The sequence below is a fragment of the Rhamphochromis sp. 'chilingali' genome (assembly GCF_963969265.1).
Source record: "Rhamphochromis sp. 'chilingali' genome assembly, chromosome: 7".
Taxonomy (NCBI): domain Eukaryota; kingdom Metazoa; phylum Chordata; class Actinopteri; order Cichliformes; family Cichlidae; genus Rhamphochromis; species Rhamphochromis sp. 'chilingali'.
In genome coordinates, this window is record NC_137934.1 from 29,600,136 (window position 1) to 29,616,632 (window position 16,497).

General features: G+C 40.6%; 1 protein-coding gene across 1 annotated transcript in view; it reads right to left on the reverse strand.

The window, feature by feature from the left end:
• Positions 1-16,344, reverse strand: part of LOC308399222 (fetuin-B-like) — a 40,319-nt gene extending 23,975 nt beyond the window's left edge. Inside the window, exons 1-2 of the mRNA XM_080886337.1 lie at positions 15,376-16,344; positions 15,057-15,198 (exon numbers count right to left, since the gene is read on the reverse strand). The gene's annotated coding sequence lies outside the window, so the exon portion shown is untranslated. The remainder of the gene's footprint in view (positions 1-15,056; positions 15,199-15,375) is intronic.
• Between the last annotated feature and the right edge of the window lie 153 nt (positions 16,345-16,497).

Genomic DNA, 16,497 nt, shown 5'->3' on the forward strand with positions numbered 1-16,497 from the left:
AGAACCTGGATATAAGAAAGTATTTTTCAAAGAAACCTGTAAGTCACTTAAAGCCAAGTTCACTCATAAAATGTGTCCGTCATAATAACGTTACAGGCTATGCTAGGCTTTGGCCCACATCAGTCTAAAACTGTATGTAACCATGAATAACGTGTTTTGGAAACTAACTGCACAACAGGGAGCACTATTAGTTATCTCAGTCTCAGAGCAGCATTTCTAATTTTGATCGAAACTGTCAGAGAAAACGGCAGCCTCGAGCAAGCCAGGATATTAGTTTACAGAGGCTGTTAAAATTATATGTCTAACGTGGTCAACAATGACTGAAATGAGATTAAACAATTCTGCTGTATGTCCACCAGGAGAGACTGGACAGTATAGATGTAAAACAAACATGCCAACAGTTTATCTCAGTTAACGAGAGGAGAAGGCATGTGTTTGGCTCCTTCACATAGTGGACATTGAGTTGTTGTGTGGGACACCAGGGGCCCGTTCTTCGTACCTCGCTAAGTAAGTTAGCTGGATTAGATTGTTGACGATTTCGCGTGATCTTGGATCGTTCGGTTCCCCGAAGCTCATCCGGGACTTGCTGCCATAGCAATAGAGCCGTAAGCGTAAACCTGCTCGGGAGCAGGTTTACTTTATGTAAACAGGATTAGATCGCGGCCACGCAGGTATGTCCGCTTCATTTATACGAAAGCAACAGCGATATTCCACCACTGTTTCACCATAAATAAATAACATCAATGTAACTGAAGATAATGCAGCACTTGATCCTGTTATTGATTTCACACAGATACATACAGGTCATTTCCTAAAAAAGGGAAATGTAGCCTACTATTAACATTCTATTACATGTATGTGATTATTACAGATGTAATTCATATTTTAGAGTAGTAATTGTTGTGATATTTTGATACCATGGTAGCATTTACAGGATATTGTTTTATAGTGATATTATACAGGAAAACTGTTACTCAATAAGGCCCATTTACTAGTTGTTTTTCTCTTTCTCTGTGACCCAAGAATTAATGTGTAAGAATCACAGGATGGTACCTCAAGGTCGAAAACACCACAGAGATCACTTCTTTACTCCCATCCTCCCTTCTTTATCTCCTAGAAAAGAGCTTGTTAAAGGCCAGGTGGTTTGTTTCAGAATTCACTAATGAAAGAACTGTATTCTATGTCTAGGAGTGTATGTTGCTGGAATGATCATAAATTGTAGCTGAACTGATAAACTACACAAAGGATACTTCTTTGCTCAGAAGGCAGGAAGACGTTTCCTTATTTGGTCTGTACCGGTTTGAACTGAGAATCTGCTGACACACGAACCTTTTTTTTCCTCTATATAAACTGTTGTACTGAATAAACCTTTGAGTTGATTGTGGGAGAGCAACCTGAAACAGTCTATGTATCACTTTGTTCTCCTAACTGCTCCCGGCGCTGTAACTAACCCGCTGAACGGCATACTTGAGCGTTACTTTGAATAATTAGGAATCTTATAAGGAAAGGACAAAACTCTGCTTATCGGTGATCACGCCTCGGAGGAAACCCGATCCACGGATGAACCCGGGACGGAGATTTCTTTCAATTTGGTGTCAGAAGTGGGATCGGCTGACGAAGGTAAATACACGTCTTTAATATTTATATAAGACCGTATTATACCTCTCTCAGTGATCGATCTATAAAAGAAACGGGATATGCTGACGAAGTTTCACTTAGTGATCCAGAGAGATACACTGACAACTTCCTTAGTCCCCGAATAAAGTAAATTAAAAGCAGAAAGACACAGGAAGTTGCCTGTTGTATTGCGAGAAGCTGCTCGTTAAGTGAGAAGTTGCTCACCCAAACAAAAATTGCTAGCAATAAATTTAAAGTAACCTCAGCTGTGCCACAGCAAAATACTAACATAAATCCTTCAAAGCGTGTAAACCCCTCTGGAAATCACTGAACATGGGTCAGAATAATTCAAAAAACTCAGACAGGTCCGAGAAAAAAAATCGAAATTAACTGTAAAACAAAAAAAAAATAAAATAAATAAAGTCTCAAATAACGGCTCAGTACAACTCCCACTTCCGGTGACGTGTAACCTACGTCCGCGAATCGGTGAAGACTTCCATGATTACGTATCCAGAACATGCGGAAGTACTTACGTGACTGACTTTGTTTACAACTTAAGAACTGTAAGTTCAATGCATTCTAATTTATTTCCGGAGCCCTATCCCGAACGATTATCGCCAGAAAACAGGTCAGTAAAACTGAAGGCCAGTGCAGATACTACCACGAAAGCTAAAAGTGTTAAGATAATGCTGAATTTTGATGTTGAAGGCTCAGAGGAAAGTGAAAAAACGAATGTATGCAGGATCATCCGCTCCAGCACAGCAAGGAAGTTTCAGAGGACGGAAAGATAAGAGTAGAGACGTATGTTTTTATTGTGGAAAAATAGGACACTGGAGGAGGGAATGCAAATCAGCAGCACATAGGTCTCAACCACAAAACACAGGACCAGTTCCTGCCACTAGGCGTCAGCAGAGCTCTTCCAGTCAAGGTAACTGGCAACCACAAGGAGCACGCAATAATGGCTCCACATCTAAGCAGCCTTACAATCCACAAGGTAGACAAGCTAGAGGTGCAAATTTAGCTCAGTTTTCCAGCAGCCGCAGACACCCAGAGCAAAAATGAATTTGTGTATTTCATTTAACACAAAGTGTGAAATGTTTGCTGACACTGATAACAGCTTATGTTTTCTCTGCCTTATGCACCATGGAGAAGGAACAGCCTCTGTGTCAGCTGGACGCCTCAGCAGAGAATGAACTCAACATCCTTTTTCTGGTATTCCACGTCACACACTGTGCCAAAAAAACGTGTACAAATACAACAAGCCACACTTTTGTTTCTCTCACACTGTTCAACAACATGATAACTGCTCACACAAGTGAAGGTCAAACAGTGGTTTTGTCACATAACTCAGACATAGGTTACGACATATATAAACCATGTCGACACATAGATCTAACCTACCTTATATTGACTTTACACCTCATCACGCACAGCTCATGAAATGCAACAAGCCAGTATATGTCAAGCAATATCCCATTTCCACCGAAAAAGCCGCAGCTCTAGATGTCATCATAGGAGATTTATTGACTATAGGAGTAATAAAGCCCACACTCCTGTCAATCCTGTGCCAAAGCCTAACAAACCTGGCGTATGGCGTTTCATACAAGACTTAAGGCAAATTAATGCAGTCATTATGCCTCTGCCACCTCTCAGACGTTCCCAGCATATTGACATCTATTCCATCCACAGCTATACATTTTACCGTGGTGGACCTGTGTTCCGCCTTTTTCTCAGTACCTGTGCATGAAGACACACAGCCGTTATTTGCATTCACACATAGAAATAAGCAGTACACTTGGACTCGTTTGCCCCAAGGCATGATAGACAGCCCTGCGGCTTTCTCAATGGTGGTCCGTGCTACCCTGGACAGCTTCACTCCTCCGGAGGGCTGTACTGGATGACCTCCTCCTCTGTGCTCCGAGTGAGGAACTATGTCAAACTGCTACACACATGCTTCTCCAGCACCTCCAACAGACTGGCCACAAAGCATCAGCAAAGAAAATGCAGTACTGTCAGACTTCTGTTCAATATTTGGGATTCACACTGTCTCACGGAAAACGTTCCATGACTACAGACAGGGTCAAAGCTGTGACCTCCGTCCCTCGGCCCACTACACAGAAGGAAATGTTGTCCTTCTTAGGCATGGTGAACTATTGCAGACAGTGGATACCAGACTGTTCTTTTCATGACCACATTCTGCGTGACTGTTGTAAAAAAGACAAGCCTCCTCGAATACTGTGGTCCACAGAAATGACTGCCTCTTTCAATTAAAGGGAGTGCTGACCTCCGCCACTCAAAGGTGCTGCCTGTGGATTGTTCAGGGGATGCCGGCCTGCCTGAGGGCGGTAGCAGTTTGCTCTATCATATAAGGGACTGCGAGAAGCTCATACTCTCACATGACACTATTCTACACACCAATCACCAGGTCACGACCATTCTAGCAAACATAACTACACAACATATGACTGCACAACGTCGCTCAGGTTATGAAGCTACACTGACCTCCACAGCAAACCTCACCATAAAAGCGAGCAGCACACCCAATTCGCCAGCACATTTATTGATCCATATGCTGTGTTCTTCTGACCGACAGGATGGCTCAGACAGGCTTGACGATCATGACTGCATGACACGTATACAGGAATCCACAGCACCACGTCCAGATTTAGAACAAACACCTATCCCAGACTCAGCCACGGTTTATGTGGACGGGTCCTGTTCAAGGCCAAATGACAACTCATTTCTTTGTGGCTATTCAGTGGTAACATTGCCTGACATCATACTAGAGGCTCACTCATTACCATTTCACTCAGCACAAAAAGCAGAGCTCATGGCTTTAATACGCGCCTGTGAGCTCCATGTGGATAGGCGTGTGACAATTTACACAGACAGCCGCTATGCGTTTGGCGTCGTACATGACTTTGGCACATTGTGGAGACAAAGAGGATTTAGATCTGCTGATGGAAAACCGATTGCTAATTCTGATCTTGTGCAGAGACTTTTTCAGGCTATACAGCTACCATCGGCCGTTGCAGTTGTTAAAACGAAAGGACACAGTACAGCTGACACAGACGAAGCAACAGGTAATGCCTTAGCAGACGTGACAGCCAAGGCTGCAGCTGCATCACAACTCCCACCTCCACAGGAAGTATTATCTGTGCCCCTACAGTTGCCACTTGTTACACTCCCAGACTATTTAGAAACAAATGTTGATTTAAACTTTATACAAGAGCAGGCCTCTGCATCTGATTACACCTATTGGGAGGATAATGACTGTACCTTAGATGACAGAGATGGCCTATACAAAATTTTGAGGGTTTGATTGCCCTCCCATATTCCCTGATGCCAGTCCTTGTCCGACATTTTCACTGTGTGAGTCATGTCGGACAAAGAGGGGTATTAAATAATGGCAATAAAATCAAAATCAAGATTTGTAATTGAGAAAACATCACATGCAGTAAAAAAGCATATTAGCAACCTGTCTAACATGTGCACGAACTAATGTAGGGAGACCAAAAGCGAAACATCAGCATTTACCACAACCAGATTTTCCATTTCATACATTATGACTCCATCTGCAGTAACCAAATTATCTCCATTTGAAATAAGACTATTTCCAACACCATGGTCAGCTTCCAGAGGGGCACCGCTAGTAGAAGGTGATGTATATTGCATTGTCCGACTATGTTCACAATCTGGTAGAAACACTGAATAATAACTATGCCAAAGTTTGTCTTTCTCAGCCTTTCCCCTCCACAGTTCCACCAGTGGAGACAAGGAGATGCGGTGTTGGTGAAGTCGCTAAAACCAAGGACACTCAGGGAGGCCGCGCGTTTTCCAGCCCCCAGACTGTACTGGCAGTGACGAAGAACCAGCATCCTCACAGACGGACAACCTCAGTGGATTCATGCCAGCAGGGTTAAGACTAGAGCTGGGCGATATGAGATTTTTTCATATCACGATATGTTTTTTTCATTTCAGTCGATAACGATATCTATCACGATATAAGCCAAATAACTATATTTGTAAGATTTAAATGTGCCGTTGCTCACAAGTAAAATGTGAAATAATCAGCAGCTTGTTTTTATTTAAATATTTATTTCCCATAATAAGTTCAACAGGGTAGATGTACTTAAGGAACATGAGACTTTTTCAGATAAATAAAGGCAAATATTGCAAACCACACAAAAGGCAGCCACTAAAGCGTTTAAGTTTCAAAATAGAACAAACGAAACAGACTAAATTGTCAATTCCACTTAGAAACAAAATATTAATTCTAAAAATAAATCTTAGTTTGTTTTACAGAAGAACAGACAAAACTGACTAACTTTTTTCAATATCAAATAAACTGAGAACTAAAAGGAAATTCTCAATCTCTCCTTGTTGTATAGCTGAGCTTTTCAAACAGTTTTAACAGTTACTTTAGTCTGACAAAAGCCGAATGACGAATTAGCGCTTCCAGTCAGAGACTGAGGCTACGTCCACACGTACACGGGTATTTGTGAAAACGGAGATTTTCCGTTTTCGTTTAAAAAAATAATCCCGTCCACACATAAAGGCAGAAATGAAGGAAAACGCTGCTATGAACATGCCAAAGCAGCAGGTGGCGCTAGATTCCTAACCGTGCCGAAATGTTGGCCAATCAGAAGTCTAGAAGCCTCGGTGGGAAAAAGTAAACAAAGCTGGGGCATAGAAGCAGAACCGAGTCGTATGTGTGGAGGGACAGTAACTGTGTGTATATGTAAGCATTTAAACACTGCAGAGAGTAGAATTAACAGTAACAGTATTGTAGAAATTCATTTCACCGAAACAATAACGTGGCGCACAGTGTGACGCATGCACCAGTTTATTGTATTTCCAGACTTGCTTTCGGCACAATTTACAGTGCACGCTACTCTGTTTTTTGTCAGACTTGAAATAGCCGAAATACCTTCACACTACGGAACTTCTATGGCTCTTCCGTTTGACAATCTCTCCGGCATTGGAACCATCATCTGTTTTCTCTTCGGTCACGCTCGGTTGATTTTTCTAGTCGGCACACTCATTTCCTCCATTACGCGCTGGCTCCATTACCCGCTGGCTGCTTCCCAAACAAACACACGTGCGGCTTGGCACTTGTGCTGTACCTAACAAGTCACGCGACGTGACGCTGCGGCTGTGATTGGTTCGGCTCTGCGCTACTTAATTTGGATTGGCTGACCTTTTTTTTTTTTTTTGAGGACAAGAGCAGCGAGGTCTATCGGGATAGCTTAATTTCTCTATCGAGTAAAAGTTATATCGCGATACATATCGTTATCATTCTATCGCCCAGCTCTAGTTAAGACCAGCCCAACCAGACCATCTCAGGCGTCGGATCAAGCAGACGACGTCTCCGGCGAGCCAACGCCCGGAACCAAAACAAATAAACACACAACGGGTAGATGACATCTCCGGCGAGCCAGCGCCCGGATCCAATCCACCTACACACACGCAATCACTGATTAACACACAACGCCTGAAAGAGCCAAGACTCAGAGAGCTCTTTGATGCTTCACCTGAACAACAACAAGGTACTCAAACATCCAGCAGGAACAGAAAGCCGAGAGTACCACAGGATGTCTAATCTGATAAAGCTAGACTCATTCCATCCTGATAATGGAGAAAATGAAATGCCCATTGTCATCATACGACGCTTATTCTATGTCTCTCGAACCTGGGACCAGGCCAGAAGACGACTGAAGAACTGTTTTTCTTATATATTTAGGTTATTTATCATATCTATCGCATTAACTTTAGGATTTTTCTTTGCTATTTTGTATTGTAGACTGCAACCATGTTCACATTTCTGCAGGTCGTATTTTGCTGACGATACCTCATGCTCTATTTTGCAAGACACCTACTTAATGCACTCCTTACGTTCCCTAAAATCAGTAAATGGCAACATAGACGCCACTAATAAACCATTTTATGCACCCCCTAGAGCAGGAGCTAACGCCTGGTATGAAAATGCCAGAATAGCCGCTCGTGACTTAGGAAACAGTAACTGTTATGTCTGTTCAAAAGGTAACCCAGAACAGGTAATAGTAGGATACCCCATATCCGGTTTCCCCCTCACTGAGGGACTAGAGAAAATCGGCGGAGATAATGCTCTCCTTAAAGACACTTTACAGTTGACTCTGAGCCCTCGCGACTGCTTACTTAGACACACACACACACCAACTAACCCTGAGACTCCATTAGGCGAATTATTGAAGTTATCTAATGACACGGCAGGGACCTGCGCCCCAATGAAACGCCCTAAGACTAGGTTAAAGCCCTCACTACCCCTAGGACAGATCCCTTTCCATTTTAATACTAGTATGATATGTCTGCGCAGACTAAAGTTAACGGGCCCAGACACACACATAGATTATACAAAGGATAACTATACATTCTTCTCTGACTCCCCAGGTGCACGCTGTAATGAGACATGGCTAGCTGTCTCTGTGGCTGAAGTTTTATCATATCTGGAGGAACACACACACAGTTCAAGTTTGAGTGGAGAATCGATCATTGTTCCCCCAGAAGGTGTATTAAATGATACTAACTGGGGGGAGTTAGTTAAATCACACATGGTCACGCGTCTTACTAGAGCAATCCCTAACGGTTATTGGTTGTGCAATAATACTCTTAGACTAGCCTTACCTGTTAATTGGACCGGTACCTGTGGTCTAGTGACCGTTGATGTATGCTGCACTTTCATTCCCAATAATACCGCCCCTAACGGTTCATTCACACAAGCTATGAATAGACTTGAAGCATTGAAGATAGAACTAATTGCCAATACAGGCCACGGTCAGTGGCTAGATAAGTGGCTACAGGACACGTTTGGAAAATGGAAGGAACTAATTGTAGCCTTTGTAACCGTTGCCGCATGTTTTCGATAATTATTGTCTGTTGTGTGATACCATGTATACGCTCTCAGAATTTTTGATATTAAGCTTACTCGAAGGACTAGTTACATTTATGATTTGTTTCACATTTATGATTTGTCTTTATATTATGTTATTACATTCTGTCTTTATACTATGTTATCATTTCATGATAAAAGGGGGGAACTGTTGTGATATTTGATACCATGGTAGCATTTACAGGATATTGTTTTATAGTGATATTATACAGGAAAACTGTTACTCAATAAGGCCCATTTACTAGTTGTTTTTCTCTTTCTCTGTGACCCAAGAATTAATGTGTAAGAATCACAGGATGGTACCTCAAGGTCGAAAACACCACAGAGATCACTTCTTTACTCCCATCCTCCCTTCTTTATCTCCTAGAAAAGAGCTTGTTAAAGGCCAGGTGGTTTGTTTCAGAATTCACTAATGAAAGAACTCTGTATTCTATGTCTAGGAGTGTATGTTGCTGGAATGATCATAAATTGTAGCTGAACTGATAAACTACACAAAGGATACTTCTTTGCTCAGAAGGCAGGAAGACGTTTCCTTATTTGGTCTGTACCGGTTTGAACTGAGAATCTGCTGACACACGAACCTTTTTTTTCCTCTATATAAACTGTTGTACTGAATAAACCTTTGAGTTGATTGTGGGAGAGCAACCTGAAACAGTCTATGTATCACTTTGTTCTCCTAACTGCTCCCGGCGCTGTAACTAACCCGCTGAACGGCATACTTGAGCGTTACTTTGAATAATTAGGAATCTTATAAGGAAAGGACAAAACTCTGCTTATCGGTGATCACGCCTCGGAGGAAACCCGATCCACGGATGAACCCGGGACGGAGATTTCTTTCAGTAATTGCAAATTACTTCGTGTAATCAAGATGGGAGACCACGGCTATAAAAGCGAAGGTGGATTTGGGAAGCCTGTCGCAGCCATGTCCTGTCCGTATACGTGAGCAACCCATTGCGGAAGGTGCAAGATTGATAAGGAGAGTCCTCAGAATCCAGCGCATATTGCGGGACAGACAGGATCCTTTAGCTCAGCGCGACAGCGTGCTCATTGAGAGATATCGATATTCCCGTGAGGGTATTATTTACTTAACCAACTTTTTGACGAGGGGGTGCAGGACCACCACCTGTCTTTTGTTGCTCTGCCCTTTTCTTGGTTGCTGTTATGAACAAACAAACAGATTATTTCAGGGTCTCTTTCCAAGAGACGAAAAGCAATATAAGTGATAAATATTACCATTCTGTAGAATATTCTTATATTTCACGTTTACCTGTTCCCATGTTCTAGTGGGTCCTGTTGTGGCTCTAATGTGAAAGGGGATATAATATAACATAATATAATATAATGTAATATAATATTAGATAATATAGTGTAATATAATAAATCTACCCTACCGCCTACTGGTGTTGGCCAGAGGGGCCGATGGCGCGATATGGCAGCCTGGCTTCTGTCAGTCTGCCCCAGGGCAGCTGTGGCTACAACTGTAGCTGCCTCCACCAGTGTGTGAATGTGAGAGTGACTGAATAGTGGTATTGTCATGCGCTTTGGGTGCCTTGAAAAGCGCTATATCAATCCACTCCATTATTATTATTATTGTTATTATTAAATTACTTACGAGTTTAATTTGTCAGCAACTTTCTGCCAGCCCTCTCTCCTTGCTTTTGCAGCCTTGCGTTCTGATTAAACTCTGAAACTCCTGAAATCCCTCACTCAGGAGTTCTTGCTCTGCTGCCGAAAAATACCGAGCGCTCTCCTTCGACATTTTCGCCGACCAATCAGAGGGTTGCCGATCAATGTTTCTACTATCGATGCGTAGCCCCTTTTGCGACACCCAGTGATCTCACATTACTTCATCCAGCTGTACTAATCGTCAACAGCAGGTGTGTTCGGGGAACCGGAATAGCGAGCTCAGAGTTAGCGCGATGATTTGGTCTTGGATGTGTCAATTGATCTTGGATGTAGTAAGCGACGTACGAAGAACGGGCCCCAGTAGTCCATGTCTGTTGCTGTAACAGTAGTTCATGTTTGGAATAAAAAAATCCCAGCTCACTGATTTGATAGGAGCAATAGTGCCTAAAATGTTGCATAATTTTGCTGAGAGATCTTTTACTTTGTGCTAATCTTAGATGAGTAGTTTTATGGACAAAACCCACCAGGTCATTCAGTGTTCCCTTAGTGCTAATGTATAAGAGATGTTGGTGTAACTGAAGTAATGTTGTTAAGTCCTTAAAGTCATATTCTTTTATTGTCATGACTGTATTTTTATTTTTGTATGATACCTGATTTATATGGAATATGGCTGAAGTAAATTAAAGTCTAAGATACTTAGTCATTTGTTTAATTGTAATTTAACATTATATAATTCACATATAAAACTATGACTTTTAATTTTAAATGGTTTAACAGCATGTAGAATAGCATATGTAGGCAAGTATATTTCTCCTTTTTTTAAATTTTTTATCAAGAAGCAAAGACAAAAAGGAAAAAAAAAGAAACAGGGCAGAGTTCGGTGGTTGAATCATCCGTCCCCACCAATGCCACAAATAAAGACAACATCTAATTTGCCCTGGTTAAACAAAGAGTGCAAGAATTTAATGAAAACAAGAGATCAATTACTAAAGCAGTTCCTGAAAACAGGTCTAACTCTGGATAGACAGAGACTTACTTCAATGCGGAACAAAGTAATAAGAAGTTTGAGACAGACCAAAGCAAAAATTTTTATAAATATAATTGAAAGAGCCAAAGGTAATGGTAAAATTATCTGGCAACACTTAAATAAATTACTTGGCCGTCATTCAAACAAAAGTAAAAATACAATTGAACTTTATGTAAATAACTCTATTGTTAGAGAGCCTCTATCTATTGTCAGTAACTTAAACACCTTCTTTATTTCATCTGTTAAGGAGATCAGTCAGAGCTTTGACTCAGTCGTATGCTCTGATAATGTGAATGATGTTGGTCAAAATTTGTTCACCATCACTCATATTTCAGACACTGAAGTTGCTAAACTAATTACAGGTTTAAAACAATCAAAAGCACTTGATGTATATGGTATTACACAAACTTCCTAAAGGAACATATGGATTTGCTTGTACATCCAACAACTCATGTTTTGAATATGTCTTTCAAACACTCCATTGTTCCAACAGATTGGAAAATTGCTGCAGTTACATCAATTCTCAAAGCAGGTGTGAAGACTGACATTGCTAATTATCGCCCCATAAGCATACTCCCGGTCGTATCTAAAATAGCTGAGAAGTGGGTGGTTAAACTCCTCACTGCTCACCTAGAAAACACCCAACCCTCATTACATCCATTGCAGTTTGGCTTTCGGGCACATCACTCCACAGATACCGCCCTGTGTATGTTAGTGGAGAACTTGAAGAGCTTGCTGGACAAGAGTCCCTGTGTTGGAGCTAGATCTGAAGAAGGCTTTCGACTCTGTAAACCATCAGATATTGTTGTCCAGATTGACTCGGTTTAATACCTCCAGTCAGGCTCTTCAGTGGTTTGCCTCATATCTCTCACACAGGAAACAGTGTGTGGTGTTGGATGGGGTTAAATCTCCATATTTAGACTGTGATACAGGGGTTCCTCAAGGATCTGTTCTTGGGCCCTTATTGTTCTCTCTTTTTATCAATAACTTACCTGAAGTCTGTCCAAATATATTTACTCAAATGTATGCGGATGATGCAGTTATATATACGCAAGCAAATAGTGTTCAGCAGGTGGCAAAAGATCTTACAGCTGCTTTAGCATTAATGCATAGCTGGTAGGGCTGAACGATTATGGAAAATAATCTAATTGCGATTTTTTGCCCCAATATTGCGATTGCGATGCGATTATTTTTTAAGGTCTTTGTCTTCTGTATTATTAAACAAAGACAAGCAATACATCATATAGTATGGCCAATACTATATTACATTAATTTTAAACTGTTCTTTCCTGGAAGACAGACCTCTGTTATGATGACATGAGGTGATGCATGAATTGATGACTGACATTTTTATTTAACTTCTTCAATCACAACAGTATATTTGAACATACACAATAGTTTATTTTTAGCTTACAAACATCTGAGCATAAAGTGCTGACAAGGAACCCTGGTGTAAACATTAAAATGAAAGTCAGTACAATGTGCAGATTGCAGAAATATACATAAAAAAAATCAGTGGCTTTACCACACTCAGTTTTTCGACATCTGTGAACTACTAGACAGTCATTAAATTAAAAAATAATATTAAATAAATAAAGCTAATAAATAAAAAATACACACATCTTATTGATCTCTGCAGTCAGTAACATTACACATAAAGTGCAAACATAATAGCAATTGTATAAACACACACACAAACACGCCTTTAAAATTTAAAGGCGTGAAATTGGACGGTCTAGCCTTCTGATTAGCGTCACCACTGTCTCGGTGGAGTTTAATAAACTCGGCCGTCTGCTTCTTGCTATCTAAAATATAACCAGACACTGGTGTAAATTCTCGACTGTCTCATACTTCTGTTTAATAAGTTTTCTGTTTGACGTTTAGTCAGCTGTGCGAAAACCAAGGAGGAACCCACCCGGGGGATTAATAAAGTTTTATTTTATCTAATCTAATAACTTTAATCTCAGCCAAACCGATTTACTCACGAACAAACAAAACACTGAAAAAAGCCCAACAATAACATTTTTAGGTTGTCTAAGCGACTTATATATTACGTTTAACCCGAGCAGCGAAAGTCCGCGGTGATCTGAAAATGATGTGCCGGGAGTTGTGCCGTTCTCGGCCGCATCAGTAACCCTCGAGCTCCCGGCTAGCTGTCGAGCTGGTGGGTAGCAGACGCCTCCGAAAACGTCGAAGCACTTTTGCAAATATGGGATATCTTGATAAACCGAGCAGATATTTGATGTTTACACAACTACTTTCTCGCCTGAAAATATGTTAAAAGTTTATTTTGTGATCCAGAAAGATTAGTATGAGTAATTTTAAAACTTAGTAGCGGCCGCCATTGTTGGAAACTGGAGTTTGGCTGGGCCGCGCTATAAATTATGCGATATGGTAGGCCACGAAGGACACACCCGACCCATCCTTCAAATTCGGGGAAAAGGAGGACGCATTTGTCGGCTACATTCGGAGGAGTCTATGAATTTGGACAGCCTTCGGCGCGTCGCTATGACGTAATCGGTCTACAAATGCGGCCTCAGGAGGATGCAGCCCATGAATTTGGACATATAATATAATCGCAGCCTTTGCGGTTAGAAAATTGCACTTGATCATGTCGCGATATTATCGCAAATGCGATATATCGTTCAGCCCTAATAGCTGGCTGGAGGACTCATGCCTAATGTTGAACACCTCAAAAACTGTATGTATTTTTCAAAACGCCCCTTAAACTTGAAGCAGTCAAACATATTCCTGGATGGAGTAGAGCTTGAATTAGCTCCAGAATTTAAATATCTTGGGGTCATTCTAGACCCAACATTATCCTTCAAGAGTCACATAAATAAAGTGTCCCAGGTACTTAAATTTAATAATTGAAATTTTAATCATATAAGTAATAATTTAAATATTAATGTTGCAAAAACTTATTTTTACTCAATGATCATCTCTCATATGGACTATTGTTTGATGTCCTGGTCACTTGCTTGTTCAACGACACTTAAAACTATTGAAAACATTTATAAAAGAAGTTTAAAACTACTTGACAAAAAACCGACTTCCCACCACCACTGTCATGTGTTAAAAAAACATACATTACTGAATTTCAATAACTTAGTGTAACTTAAAAGAGTGTGTTTAATATATAAAGTCTTACACTCCCTTGCTCCACCACCACTAAAGCAGTTCATTAGGCATAAAGAAAGCTTAGACAGGACCACTCAAGCTACAATCCGAGGAGACTTGTTTATACCCCACAGACGGACAGCATTTGGGCAGAACGTCCTCTCTGTCAAGGGAGGCCATCTGTGGAACAGTCTTCCTCAACCCATTAGAGAATGCTCTACACTCAATTTGTTTAAGGCAAAGGTTAAAAACTGGTTATGGACAAATCAAGTGTGTGATCATGTAAGAGTTGTATAGTTTTAATGTTTTATTTGGGAACAGAATGGTGTGAATGTGTAAGTTTGGTGATGGAGTTTTTATTATGAATGAATGATGAATTTTTATGTCTATTTTTTATGCTTAAGGATAACAGATGGAAATTAGCCCTTGGCTATAATCTGGCATGTTTACATTCATGTAATTTTTTTTTTTACATTTATGTTCATTAACATGCAATGTCCTAAATAAAATAAATAAATAAAACCAAATCTACGCCCAGACAGACTCACAACCAGACACAGTGACACCATGGACAGACAGAGGGAACACAGAGAAGTGGGAGCAGGCAGGCACAGAACAAAACCCTAACGAACAGCAACTCTTAACAAAAGACATAACAGAATAAACAAGAACATAGAATAACATAAAGAAACACACAACACAGAGTCGTCAGACTCAGGGCCATGACAACACCATTACTTGAAGAGAAAGTATCCTGCTCTCCTTGTGTGTGTACGCTACACAATTCAGCAGTAGCCTAACTCCACTTGAAATAACGCGCGAAGTCAGGATGTAGCGTCCAACTCCTTTTAATTAGTGAGTATTTCCTCATGGAGTAAAACTGAAATACAAATAACATAGCTAAAATTAACCTAGCATCATTAGCACAACAAAATTAGATTCCAATACACATCCATTAGCGTTAGCACACAACTACTAAAGTATTCATCTACAGCAAATATTTCCACAAAATATACATAAAATACAATCCTACAATTCAATACAAATGAAAACTTACAGACGGTGGTGTCGATGGCACAAACAAAAGGCAGATGTCGCTGGATCAAATTTCCCCACATGTGATCCGCTAGGAACTAAACAAACATGGCTGACATCCTGTCACTTCCTGAAACTGGTTTTCAAAATAAAACGAATTTCAAAATAAAAGTAGCTCATTGCAAAGAGCCCCTATATTGCAATACATTAAGAGCGGAACAGAAGGTATTTTATCGAACTGGTGTTAATCACATGTGAACAGCAACTCTGCCAGTCTGCCGTCAGGTAACTCCTCTCTAGACCTCTAGCTCCCACTACAGTCTGGGCATATTAACAACATCAAACACTGATACTAAGCAAATATGCATTTGCTGTTATCATTACACCATCCCTTTTTAAAAATATAATAATTCTACTTTCATAAACATAAACTATCTCTCCTTTTACTTGTTAAACCAAGCTTTGTCAATAAAAGGTTAAAAGCACAAGTAGTTTTCAACAATCATAATCAGTTCAACACCAGTACACAATTATAGTGCAACTTGTGTAAATACTATGACAATATTATCTTCCAAACAACGTATCAACACCTCTGTTCAATCAGTCTCATAGGTGGCTTTACTCGTCTTACAGATCTTCTGTGTTTGTTCTTATGTATGTGTAGCTGTTCCAGGTGATAGTATCTCCAGTGTGTGTTGGGGTTGTTCATCAGCCTCCAACCTCTATTCTACTCTACATGTCCGGAAGATCTTGGCGATTTTGTCTTCGAATAGCATTATCTTCTGCCTGAATGATGTATGATTTGGTTGAGCTTCCTTTGGAACATTTGCTTTGTGGCGTTGTGCGGTATACTAGCAGGCTTTGTTAGAAGTCAGTACTACTGTCTCTTGCCTTGCTCAGCAGCCTCTTCACTGTTTGGACTGACTTTTCCACTTGTCAATTAGATTGTGGGTAATGCAGGCTTGATGTTGTGTGAACAAAGTCCCATTCCTTGGCAAACTGTCAAAACTTAATATTTGCTTCACATAAACATAGTCATTAATTCCCTCTTACTTTTGCTGTTTTGCTTTCACCACGATAAAAATCACACCTCACATCTGCACAGCTCTCTCTCTCTCTCTCTCTCTCTCAGTGTGCTTCAAGA